Here is a 12,063-nt window from a genome sequence, read left to right as displayed (position 1 = left end):
TTTCAGTTCTCTGCCTGGGAAACAGAGAATAATATTTAGCTTTCTCGTAATGGTAGCATGTTGGGATTAGTTTCTGTAGGCTGCTGAATTCAGCAGATGAGGAGCTGCATAAATCAGACAATCTAGACGTGAATTGCAATCTGGACTCCTCCTTTGGGACTCCTTTGGAAGACAAGTACATTGAGACATTTTCTCTTGGATTATCGTACAGCAAAATTGCTGTGCAAATATTAGCCAGTTTAACTTTTTTAGTATTTTCAATTATGTCCTGTCTCTTACAGAGCCTATTATTCCTGACAAGATTATCAAAAAGTTGGGGTTTGAAGTGTAGACTGTTTGTTCCTCGTTATAGTCATTCAGGGCTAGTCCTGGTTTGCTCACATGGTCGTGTACCTAGAGACCAGCTGCAGGTTGAAAGTGGAGCTGCTGTGCAGTGGTAGAAATCACTTGGAAAATATCTGATATATTAGTTTATATCAAACCATGAGGAGTATTATTCATTCTGTTCCTGGTCGTCATCACTGAGGCTGTCAGCTTGATATCCTTTCTAAACAGCTGGGTAGAAAGGGTTTAAAGCCTCAGGCATACATATGAAGTGGAGAAAGAAGCACTCTGAGGCTGCCTGGCAAAAGTAGGGAGGCAGTGGGGAGCAAGAGCAATGGATGGAGATCACACTGAGGTTTTTCATTTTGTTGGCTTTTTTCATGGGAGGGGAAGAAAGGCTCTGCAAACCTGTAATATACCTCCTCATCCTAAACTGTAAGAGAAAACTGAGGTGGCCCTAAACCTGCCCCTGTGGACTGTTTGTGTCTGACTGTTATCACCCAGGTCCACTTCTTAGAAACAGTTTTAATAAATGTGACTAATTGGAGCCAATCTCTTGATGATCTAAGCTAGTGGATTCTTTTTAGCAAGTTTTGCCAACCACAAGAATCTGCCAGCCACCCCAAAAGCACATGCAGTGCTTTCGAAGAGAAAAATTTAAGCCACTTGCTAAAGGTTAAGATTTTAAATGTATATCATTTAGATAAATGGGAATACTGGAAATATTCCTGAAAATACTTATGCATATACTTAACCTTAAGCATACACATAATTCCATTAACTTCAGTGGGACTATATATATTTCTAAACTGAACCACCTGTGTGTTTGAGAAGACCAAGCTATTAAGCTTCTCTGCATGCAGAATTTTATCCTGTGACTAAGTCTTTGTGTATCGTGCTGTAAATTTACCCTGAAGCTTGCCATAAAGTCAGTGCTTTTAAAGGGTATATTTGAAGAGCTCTAGTAGAGTCTCAAGGCAGTTATAATCGTGTGTATTTGATTTACGGCATGCCGTTGAATTAGAAGGGTATTTGAAAGAGGATTTATGTTAAAATAACATAGACAGTGATTTAGAGCATGGATTGTGGCCATAAGTATGGGCAAAACAGAAGAGTTTATTGCAGCAAACAGCTCATTGCCTTCTGCGGAAAAAACACAGAAGTAGAAAATTTGGAGATTGTCATCTTGGCCAAGTATATCTGTCAACTAAAAATACTGGTCAACACATGGCTTTTCAAAGTAAAGATGACTTTCAACAACATTTTGTGTAACCAGCACTGGATAGAATCATCAATGAGCTGGAACAGTGATTTGGAAAGGAGAACCATGAAATCAATAAACCAGCTGGGACAACGAGTCCAAGAAATACACATTTCTTGGAAAATGACAGAGCATTCTGGCAATAAGTGCTATAAATGAGAGTAGATCTGAGAATTTTGCCAAATTCTTCAACAATACTGTGATGGCTCCCGAATAGACATATGCCTTGACCTGATTAGTAAACGTTTGGGTTTTATACAAAAATGCAGAAATGAAATCTTAAAATAATAATTCCAAAGCTTTTTTATAACTCTCTAGATAGCTCTCAGTATTGTTTTCATAATTTCTTATTGGAAGCTTAAAATGCAAAGCCAAAACATCAGCTGGCATAAATTACCTGACTTTTGTGAAGATGGACTGATGTTGATCTGGGGCATAATCTGTCTCCTTCAACATGTCTGTTCCCTGCCTTTAAGCACAGTCTGTTATTTTGGATTTAAGTGGATTTTAAAAACCATGAAGCTTTTCTGAAAAAGGCAAACATATTATCAACATAACATTGAACTTTACAAATGGATGTAAAAAATGTTCATGTATGCAAAGTGAAAACTATGAAAAAAAGCAAGCCAAACAAACAACCTTGCATTGGGAGAGACGAAGACCACAGTGACTCATTTGGTAACAAAGTGCATCTGCATAAGCACAAAATGAGCTTCCTGTTGCTGTGCAAAGGAGTGCTCTTCTGTGCCTGAAGGTGCAATAGATGGAAATGGTGTAACTGTGCATAAATTTTTGGATTGGATTACTCTATATAATTCTGTTAAAACCAGCTGATTTGGGGGTTGCCAAACTTATCAGTTGACCTCTTTGTTTTGTTTGGGTTTTTTTTAATACTAACACTTGGAAAACAAACCAGTAATGATCCCTGATGTGAACTTGGGCTGTGATTCCCTGCTGGCAGAATCTGATCAGACAGCTTCACCCATGAAAAAGATCATGGGTTCATTCTTACAGTCCAAAGTTCCAGAGTAAAACCTTCCTGGATTCACTGGGAAAGGCAACACTGCTTTCTCTAACAGCTGCCTCATGAGCGAGGTTACTTACTCCCCATGACTGTAAGGATACAGTGGATAAAAACTGATACAGGACAAATGCTGAGGACAGAAAGGTCTATGCAGTGAAATGATGCATGAAATATTAAGAGGGCGGGTGTTTGGCAGCTTCATTAGGAGGCCAGGGGAAGCATTCTGCACACCAAGAAAGGATGAAGGCAACTGTGTCTTGGAAACTTGACAAAGAGACCTTTGTATTCTCCTCTCTTGTTTGGTTTAGCATTGTCACACTCCTCTCTCTTCCTGGAAAATGCCCTCAGACACAGCGGAGGACCTTGTGTTTCTGTTTGGGTAGATGTACAGGTCTCCTTCAGTCCCCTACCCCTGACACACTGAATCAGTCTCCTGCTGGATCCACATGGATTCACACAAACTATGGGAGTGGATGGAGGGAGCTCTCCTGCTCTTGTTTCAGCAGGCTGATACATTCAGCCAGACATTTCAAAATCAATTATTCTCAAATTTGAGTTTATATACAAGCTAGGGAATGAAAGATTTTGAAAGACTGAATGATTTTTTTTTTTTTAATGGGAAAACACAACTTTATCCCAGTGTTCAAAGCTTTATCTGATATCTGTGCCTTGGTCCAACATGGAGAAAGTTGATGGCAGGAGCACAGAAGATGGAGCTGATAAATAAGTGGCAGCAGAACTGCACAGAGTGCTGGAAATTGAAGACAAGGAACTACCTGCAAAAAGAAAGAATTTGACAACATAGGAATGTGGAAGAAAAAAGCATGCCAAGGAGAATGATTTTGACAATATTTGAGAAAGTATCAGAATGGACAAAGTTGAGCTGAATGTAGTCAGATCAAGATTCCTTCTTTGAACATGAAGATTGCACAAAAGGTTTAGTAATATAAACCTTTTACCCAAAGAACGATTGCAGAGAACATCAAGAAAATGTTCTTTGAAGCATAAACTGCTAATTAACATTCTCAGGGTAATTTATCAACGTTACAGACAGAAAGAACATTTACAAATTGTAAGTATTTCATAGATATAAATGACTAGTTGGTAAAATCTAAATAAACACTGAGGACAGAGAAAACTGGTTTTTAAGGTATATTAATCCTAATGCACTGAAGATATTTTTCTACTTCTGTGTATATACTGTTGTTGCTCCTTGTCATATAAAAGCATAATATTTCATATGGAAAAAAGAAAGAGCAACTTTTTTTGTCAGAGAGCTTTAAGAAAATTTCCACCACTGGTACTTATCTTTTAGGACCTTTTGTCTTTTTCCTAAGCACCTGTTAGCTTCATGATGTTTCCACAGAGGGAAGTCCTCTATATTAGACGAAGATGACAGCAAATGAACAGCAAAGGAAGCAAAGCAGCACAGAGAAAATTCCCTTGCAGGTCGCAGGTCAACCAGTGCTTGTCCCAGTTGTTTAGGATCCTATTTGCTTTGAAGTCCAGCTGCAGGACATACGTTTTCAATATAGCTTCTTCCAAAGCTGTGAGGAAATTGTGGATTTTGGTTTTATGGTATCAAGAAAAAGATCCTCTGTTGGCAGATACTTCCATGGCTTGGTTCTGCAAATGCTTTTTCTTAGATGCTTAAATGTGAACACAGTCGCTAGGAAATAGGGGAGGGAATTGCCTGACTACCCTTGCTTGTCCCTAGTTAATTCACTTGGTTTTAGTATGGGTGGTTATGTTAACTGCAGGATGAGTTTAGCAAAAGAGGAGCTATAGTAGCAGAACCCTGCACTGCCAAACTTTAGTGGTTATTTCAAGCCACACATATTTCAAGCATAGTGGAATACAGCAGATGGATTGGAGGGATGCTGATTTGTTGTGTGCATTAAAGGTAGTTTGCACCAATTCTTCTGTTGCAGAGAGTGAAAGGCTGCAAATATTTGGTTTGAGACGTGCAGAGAGGTTGCTCTTTTTGTTTCTGAATGGGTCCAAAAGAAAATAGATTAGATAAATATCTTTACGTTTACTGGCAGTGGATGACTGTGTTCTTCTGCTGTATAACTGTGTAATCAAAGAAGACTCACTCTGTGGGTAATGCCCGGATTTGTTGAAAATACTGGTTGACTTCCTCAGCAAGGAAGAAATCATCTTAGAATAAAGCATAACAAGTTATTACTTCAGCAAATTATTTCTCTGGGTTAGTGTTGTTACAAGTTGATGACCACATGATGAGAAATTTAAATTTTCTCACTGATAAAATTTCAGAGGCAGTCTTGCAAAAACAGCAGAGGGAATTGCAAGCATTTGGATAAGTTCATGGGCACTACAGTTAGACTATTTCAAGTACCTCTTACCATGTCCATTATAAAAACAACTTCTATGACGTGACTAGATTGAGAGTACACTTTGTAGTGTACATAATTTTAATACACTCTGTAGATTATAAAACTGAAAATAAGTTGCATCATATCAGAATCACAGTATACCATGTCTCCAGGCTAAACTAGGAGATTATTAAAGAGGTCCTACTGTTCAAAACAGGTTTTATTCACTTAACTAGTGCATGGAAATACCCTATAGTTTTACTGTGAAAAACAGAGGAATTCTTCCTTCTTTTTTTTTTTAATTAACTGTATTGAATGATGGCTTAGACCTAATTGTCATCCCAAGCTTATAAATTGAAGAAAGAAATTTTTTTGCAAGATATTCTGCCTGTATTTTGTAACACATTTGAGGAACTCTCATATGGACTAGATCTCCTGAATCTGCTAGTGGCTGACATATGTTCTGTGAAAAAGAAAAATGACATATTGTTTTGTAAAACTATTCTCTCAGTCTTCCCACTTGCCAAGCTTACTCTACATTATTTGAGGAAAAAAATGTTGTGCAAAATACTTTGTAATTTAGTAGGAAAAGTTGAACAAATGATTGCAATTGATTGTGTCAGTAATGGATATACTTATGTTAAGTGTAAATGCTGGTACCAGGAATATTTATTAAGCTCTCCAAAATATTTTCACTTGGCAAATTTCAGATTGACTGGTTTGTACTCTGTGGAACAGGCCCAGTCCTGATTAACATATATAAATTGAATGTTAATAATCAATACCAGATGAGATGAGCAAACAGTAAAGAGCTGCATGATAACAGCTTTCACAACGCTTTTTGAAATGCACATCAGTAATGCTTTGCCATAGAAGCCTGGAAACAAAATACCATGTTTAACAGCTGGCATCAAAGAAACTTAGGAGAGAATAGAGTAGAAGGAACATGCCCTTGGACTATTTGGTATGGTGCAATTACATGCTAATGTGTAAAAGGTCCCTGAACGATATTTTTGCTTTGTTTTTCAGGAGTTTGCAACAGAAATAAAGCAGCTGATCCTTGGAAATGAGGATTTCAAGACGATTATATTTCAACATAGTCCATCAGATCTTATGTGTTGCTAATGCCAGTATTTCAATAGTAACATTCAGAGATTAACTGCTTCAAGTAGCAGTAGTGATGAGGATGTGGTGATGCCTACTTCTTCAGGGTCAACACCAAATTCAGGACTTAGAATGACGCTCTCTTGCTTGACATCTGGAGCTCTCATCGTGGAGGCTCAGTCTCATCATGTCAATCTACGTTGTCCTGTGAACTGCTGTTGCAGCATAGCTCTAGCTGTGGTTCCTGCTCGTGCAGTGCGCATGATGAGGTTTTTCTTCGGTATCGCATAATGTGCTTGCAGGGATATTTGGGGTCTAAACATGTTGTATGCACAAAGTTGAATTACTGTTTAGTTCTGTTGTATTTGAGTGCCTCTTTATCACAGGCCCTCACATTCACAGAGAACTTCAAACACCCTGATATCTGCTAGAATTGTAACAGGGCCATATACAACCAATCCAGGAGGTTTCTGGAGTGTATTGAACACATTTTCTCGAAGCAGGCGATCAATGAACTGATTAGGGAAGATGCTATGCTGGACCTGTTACTCACAAACAAGGAAGAACTGGTTGAAAAGGTGAAGGTCAAGGGCAGCCTTGGCTGCAATGACTGTGAGACTTGGCAAGTTCCCATGGAAGAAAGACCCGGAGGGAAAAGGGGCCCAGGAGAGCAGGTTAATCTTCAAGGACAACCTCCTTGGAGCATAAGAGTAGTCTATTGCAGTATGCAGAAAGTAAAGCAAGCATAGCAGAATATCAGCATGGATGAAGAGCGTGCTCCTGACTGAGCTCAGATATGGAAAGGAAGCACACCGAAGGAGGAAGCAATGACAGCTGCCCAGGAGGAATACAGAGACACTGCTTGAGCATGCAGAGAAGGAATTGCAAAATCCAAAGCTCAGCTGAGTTGAAATTAGCAAAGGATGTGAAGGGCAACAAGAAAGGCTTCTTGTGCATATGCCTGGCAACAGTGACCAGTGTCAGCCTCAGTCCAGTGACCACCCAGCAAGTCTGTTATGATGAGGCAGGTTCAGGGTCAAGCCAGCAAATCAAGTCAGCAGGTCAGGATCATGGAGGTACGAGGCTGGGCACTGACACAGCTGCAGCACAGCTGCGGTGTGGCTCAGGGAGAGGCCAAGTGCAAGAGCCTCAGCTTGAAAGCAGCTCCCAAGGGACAGAGGGGCAGGCAGGGCCTTGCTGAGGCTGCCTCTAGCTTTCTTCCTGACAAGCAGCTTGGATCAGCAAAAAGTCTGACCTTGAACTCAGTCGATTAAACTCCTGAACCAACTAAAAATGCTGGAAGGGGGAGTTCACTCAAGGCCCTGATGCAATACAGGCTGCGGATTCACTGCCCAGAAATCACTATTGCAGAACAAAACCGGGGGCACCTGGTGGACAATGAGCTGCATGTGAGTCAGCAACATGCCTTTGCAGCAAAAAACAGGCTAACTGCACTCCAGGTTCTATTGGCAAAAGGACAGTCAGCTGCTGAAGGGAAGTCATTAGTCCCTCTGTTTGTTTACTCTGTCCAGTCTTGGGCTCCCCATCACAAGAAAGACACCGACATACTGAAGCAAGTCCAGTGGAGTGCTGCCAAGATTTTGGGTGGCTGGAGCTCATGACGAAGGAGGAGAGGCTGAGAGAACTGCGCTTGCTCAGCCCTAAGGAGAGGTGTCTTCAGGGGGAACCCCCCTGTTGTATGCAGCTACCAAGGGAAGGCTGCAGAGAAGGTGGAGCCAGGCTCCTCTCAGAGGTGCACAATGGAAAGAAAAGAGGCAGTAAAGATGAGTTGGGACATGAGAAGTTCTGACTTGATACAGTAATGTATTTGTTGCTGTGAGGGTGGTCAAACACTGGAGTGAGCGGCTTGCCCAGTGAGGCTGCAGTATCCTCCACCCTTGGAGATACGTAGAACCAACCCGCATAAGGCCCCGAGCAGCCTGCTCTACCGCGGCCTGCTCCGAGGAGGCAGGCTGGCGGAGGTGACCTCTGGAGGTCCCGTCCCACCTGTGTGATTTCATGTGGCAGCAAGGTACTTTGGTGCCGTGTCAGAATGCAAGTCCTAGGACAGCACACGAAGGTTTGCCCTTAGCAACACTTCTAATTCTCAGGGACGCATACACATTCTGCTCCAACATCTGTTAATAATATAACAGAGTATGAAGCAAACTGACTTTCTAATGGAACTATTGAGAAAAGCAACAGATGGAGAATTCTGTGCAAAATAATATCAGTATGATTTTATTTTTGTATTTGCCTGGGACTCAGAGAAAAATGGCCTGATCTTGTGGCAGACTTACAGCAACATTCAAGAACTGCTGAGTACCTTATGTCCCCTTTTACACCAGTGCGGAGTGAAGCCCTGAAATAAAATGGTGAGGTGGCTGTACAGAGTAGCTGTTGCCATCTTTCTGAACTCTCTCAAATGCCAAATAGTACAGCGTTTTACCATCCATCTGCTCTTAAACTGGATCTACAGCTCCAGTGGTTAGGGTAGGCAGCTGGACTAGCTCCAGTAATTAAAGTCATCAGCTGTATGACGCATGGCTGTAGTAAGGCTGTACTGTCCCAAGGATAGCCCATTGGCCTTGCTTTTCTTGAGCTGTCATTTCCTTCTTCCAATCTCATTCTAGCCACATATTAAACTCAATAATTTCTTCAGTAATCATACCAATAGTTATGGCAGTTTACTGTATTAGTTAATTACTGGAGATTACGCTCACATCTGTTGTGCTTAGAATCTCTCAATCAGTTTAGTGCCCTCAGTATCTGATCCAGTGGTGAGTCAACAATGGCAAATACATATAGGGATCTAAAACCACCTGTCTGAACTGTTTGTAGCTGTTTAGCGCAAAGATAACTGGGTCAATTGTCCTAACACCTCTGAAGGAAGAAACCTGCAGAAGATGTTTGACATTTCAGTGATCTACCTGTGATCCAACTGCATAACAAAGCATTATAGCAACAGAAGTGTAGGGAGTCTTCCTCAAAAAGCTTGCCATATATCTACATCAGGATTCACACGTTGCACAGGGATATAATTTTTCCTTTATAGAAAAAATATTAATAAATTAATTTTATATTAGAGGAAATTTGCCTTTTCCTAAGAAGAAAGGTTGGCTGAATTACCTGACGCAATTAATTATGAGCAAAGCACCCATGACAAAACACGAAGACAAATCTCTGGCCGAAGAGGCTGGTGCTGTGGGCTCCCCGTTACGTCAGCTGCAATATTAGAATGTGGGTTAGGAATATTCTGCAGGATATTCTTACAGGGGAAACCGTACGGTGCTTTTTAATTGTTTTATGCAAGTAAACATAAAAATACACCTCTCTATTGGCTTTTTGTAAATTAAATAGTTTGTAGAGCTGAGAAACTGGCTTTTTTTATAACTAATTTCCACATAAAACATCTGTCAGTATATACTCTTTCATAATGATGCCAGTGCATACAGAGGGCCTTAATCCACAGCAAATAAACAGCTGGAGACAGTTCTTTTAATATTTAGTATTGCTTGATTTACTGTTTGGAATTTTTTTGATAGACACAGCAGACAGTTTCCAAAACAGCTTATAGACTTTTAACACATCTTCATTTTAATAAAGTTCAGTTCCTAATTTTATGTATGTTTGGCCTCGCCACAAGAAGTCCACATTCAGAAGATTACAACAGTATGAAATTTTTATGGCTGATAAAAAAGATCAGTTTCTTATTGCTTTGAATAGAACTTTTTAAAAAATAACTTTCAAATATGGCAAAAAAAAAAAAAAATCTTGCTCTGTGGTAGTTTTAATGAGTACCAGATTCATCAGGTAGCCTACAACCTGCAGCATTTAGAATACATATCTGAGAAGTGCGAGGAGTATATCCTTGCCTAAACAGAAGGACTGAATTTATTCAGCAAGAAAGCATTCAATCTGGTAAGAAACTTTTACTTGCAAATGACTTGAATGAGTGATTTCCTTCTACCAAATACATGCATATTGAAAGATGCTGCCTGACCCCACTGTTTCACTAAAAAATTCATCCTGAAGAAAACTATCTGCTGGGCTGAAAAAATCTCGACAATAATCACTAACTGTGGGAAAGAATTGGGTATATTCCCTTAGTGTTGCCATCAATGTTTCTCAAACCTTTCTTGGAGGGATTTTTTTTATGCAAAGAAGAGAACAGTTTCTTTCTTTAGTCTTTCATTTCTTTGAACTTCCAACAGGGAGGCCGCTTGCAAGGTGTCTGACTCACATCTAGACTGAAACTGGGCAAAGACCACCGCTTATTTTCACACTCCTCTGAATAATCAACATCCAGCAGAAAGCACTTGGTATTCGCAGGCTGAAGGCTGGATTTGGGCAGCAGAGCTGAAAGGTGGTTTATTCTACTGTTAGATTCTGCCAGCTGTCATGTATGAATAAATTAGAAATCCACTCAATAATATTCTAAATTGTCTATGAATTGAGGTTGGTATGGATGGAAATATTATTTATCTTTAATTTCTAAATTAATTTACATCCAAACCACTGATAAGACCTTAGGACTGCATAGGTAAAGCAAATGTCTGGTTAAACATCATGAAGGCTTGTAAATATTAACTAGATACACACTTCACATCTTCTGTAGATTATGGTACAAATCTAACTAACAAAAGGTATTACAGATCACACTGTGAGGATTTGCAAATATTACCAGTAAACCAAATGCTAAGCTAATACAGCCATATCATAAACATTTAAAATTTGAGTGTATTAGCTCTTAAAACTCTCTAGTCTGAACTTCTATTCATAAAATTTCCCCCAGCTCCTTTGTTAAACTTGCAATTAAAGCTGACCTGATTAAGAAGACCTGCTTTCTCAGTCATGTTGGTAGGACACATTGATTAGAAAGCCTGGGAATCCTCATGCCTATCCAAACAGTGATCTCTCCCTGGGAGTTCACTGATTAATTAATGAGCGTGTTTACCTGTGCGTGCCTGTTTGGGCAGATTAGCCTTTGCACATAGCATGGCTGAAGGGACAATGACAGCTACTGGAATGTTGCATCCCTGAACTTTAATGATAGCATAGCATAACTTTCACACAAAAGTCCTGCCTAGCCATGTCTATACCTTTTCAAGGTATTACCTTTGCTCATGTTGTCCTTAAATCATCATCTGTTCTTAAGCAGGAAAACTTAAGCTTTTTACCTTGTTCTTTTTTTAATGAATAACATTGAAAGATCAAAAAAGATGTTTGGATGGATCGTGCAAGGAGTTGATAAATATGTAGAATATTTGTAGACATGTATTAACTCTATGTATTTAGTTAATAAATTTCACAGGCTTCTTGAAAGAGACCTATTTTGAATCAATTACTATCTTTAAAGAAGCTCAATTATGAAATGATCTCATGTAGGTATCTGGTGTTTCTTAAAAGTAAAGTATTTTCTCTTTTAAATTTTGTCTCGTGACAGTATTATGGCTACGAAGTTTAATGGGGAAATTGATGTTTGTGAATTTGGGGGTTTGGAGAGCTTTGCATCTGGAGATTACATTTACAATTTGGGATGAGTATGTGTAAGTTTCAAACAAGTTGTTAAAAAAATAACCTCCAATCCCATTATATGAACAGCAGACTCTCAGTGAGGTCAATATTTCATTCAAAGAGATGCCTTCTAAGTCTGTGAGGTCTGACAGGTGATTACATCGTTAGGAGATGTACTGATAGCTGCTGAGATAACATAAAACAACTGTAACTTATTTGAAGGAATGAGGACTAAAAGTGATCCCAGTACACTCAGTGGCGAATGAAGAAGTAATTCTTGGTACAAGGTATAAATTGCTGAGCATACGAACGTATTCCAGGAAATGTTTTGCTATAACCACACAATGGGAAAGTGCACCTTTTTCAGTTTTGCCATATTTGACAAACCCATTGGTGTTCCCAAGGGAGAATGTCTTTTTCAGCAAGCTCTGCTAACAGTGTTCTGAAGGAAATCCCTTTATGAGTTTTAGCAGCATTTAAGAGGAACACGACTTTTA

This window comes from Harpia harpyja, chromosome 11 (genome assembly GCF_026419915.1).
Source record: "Harpia harpyja isolate bHarHar1 chromosome 11, bHarHar1 primary haplotype, whole genome shotgun sequence".
Classification (NCBI taxonomy): Eukaryota; Metazoa; Chordata; class Aves; order Accipitriformes; family Accipitridae; genus Harpia; species Harpia harpyja.
The sequence above is the reverse complement of the archived record's forward strand: the minus strand, read 5'-3'. Positions refer to the sequence as shown.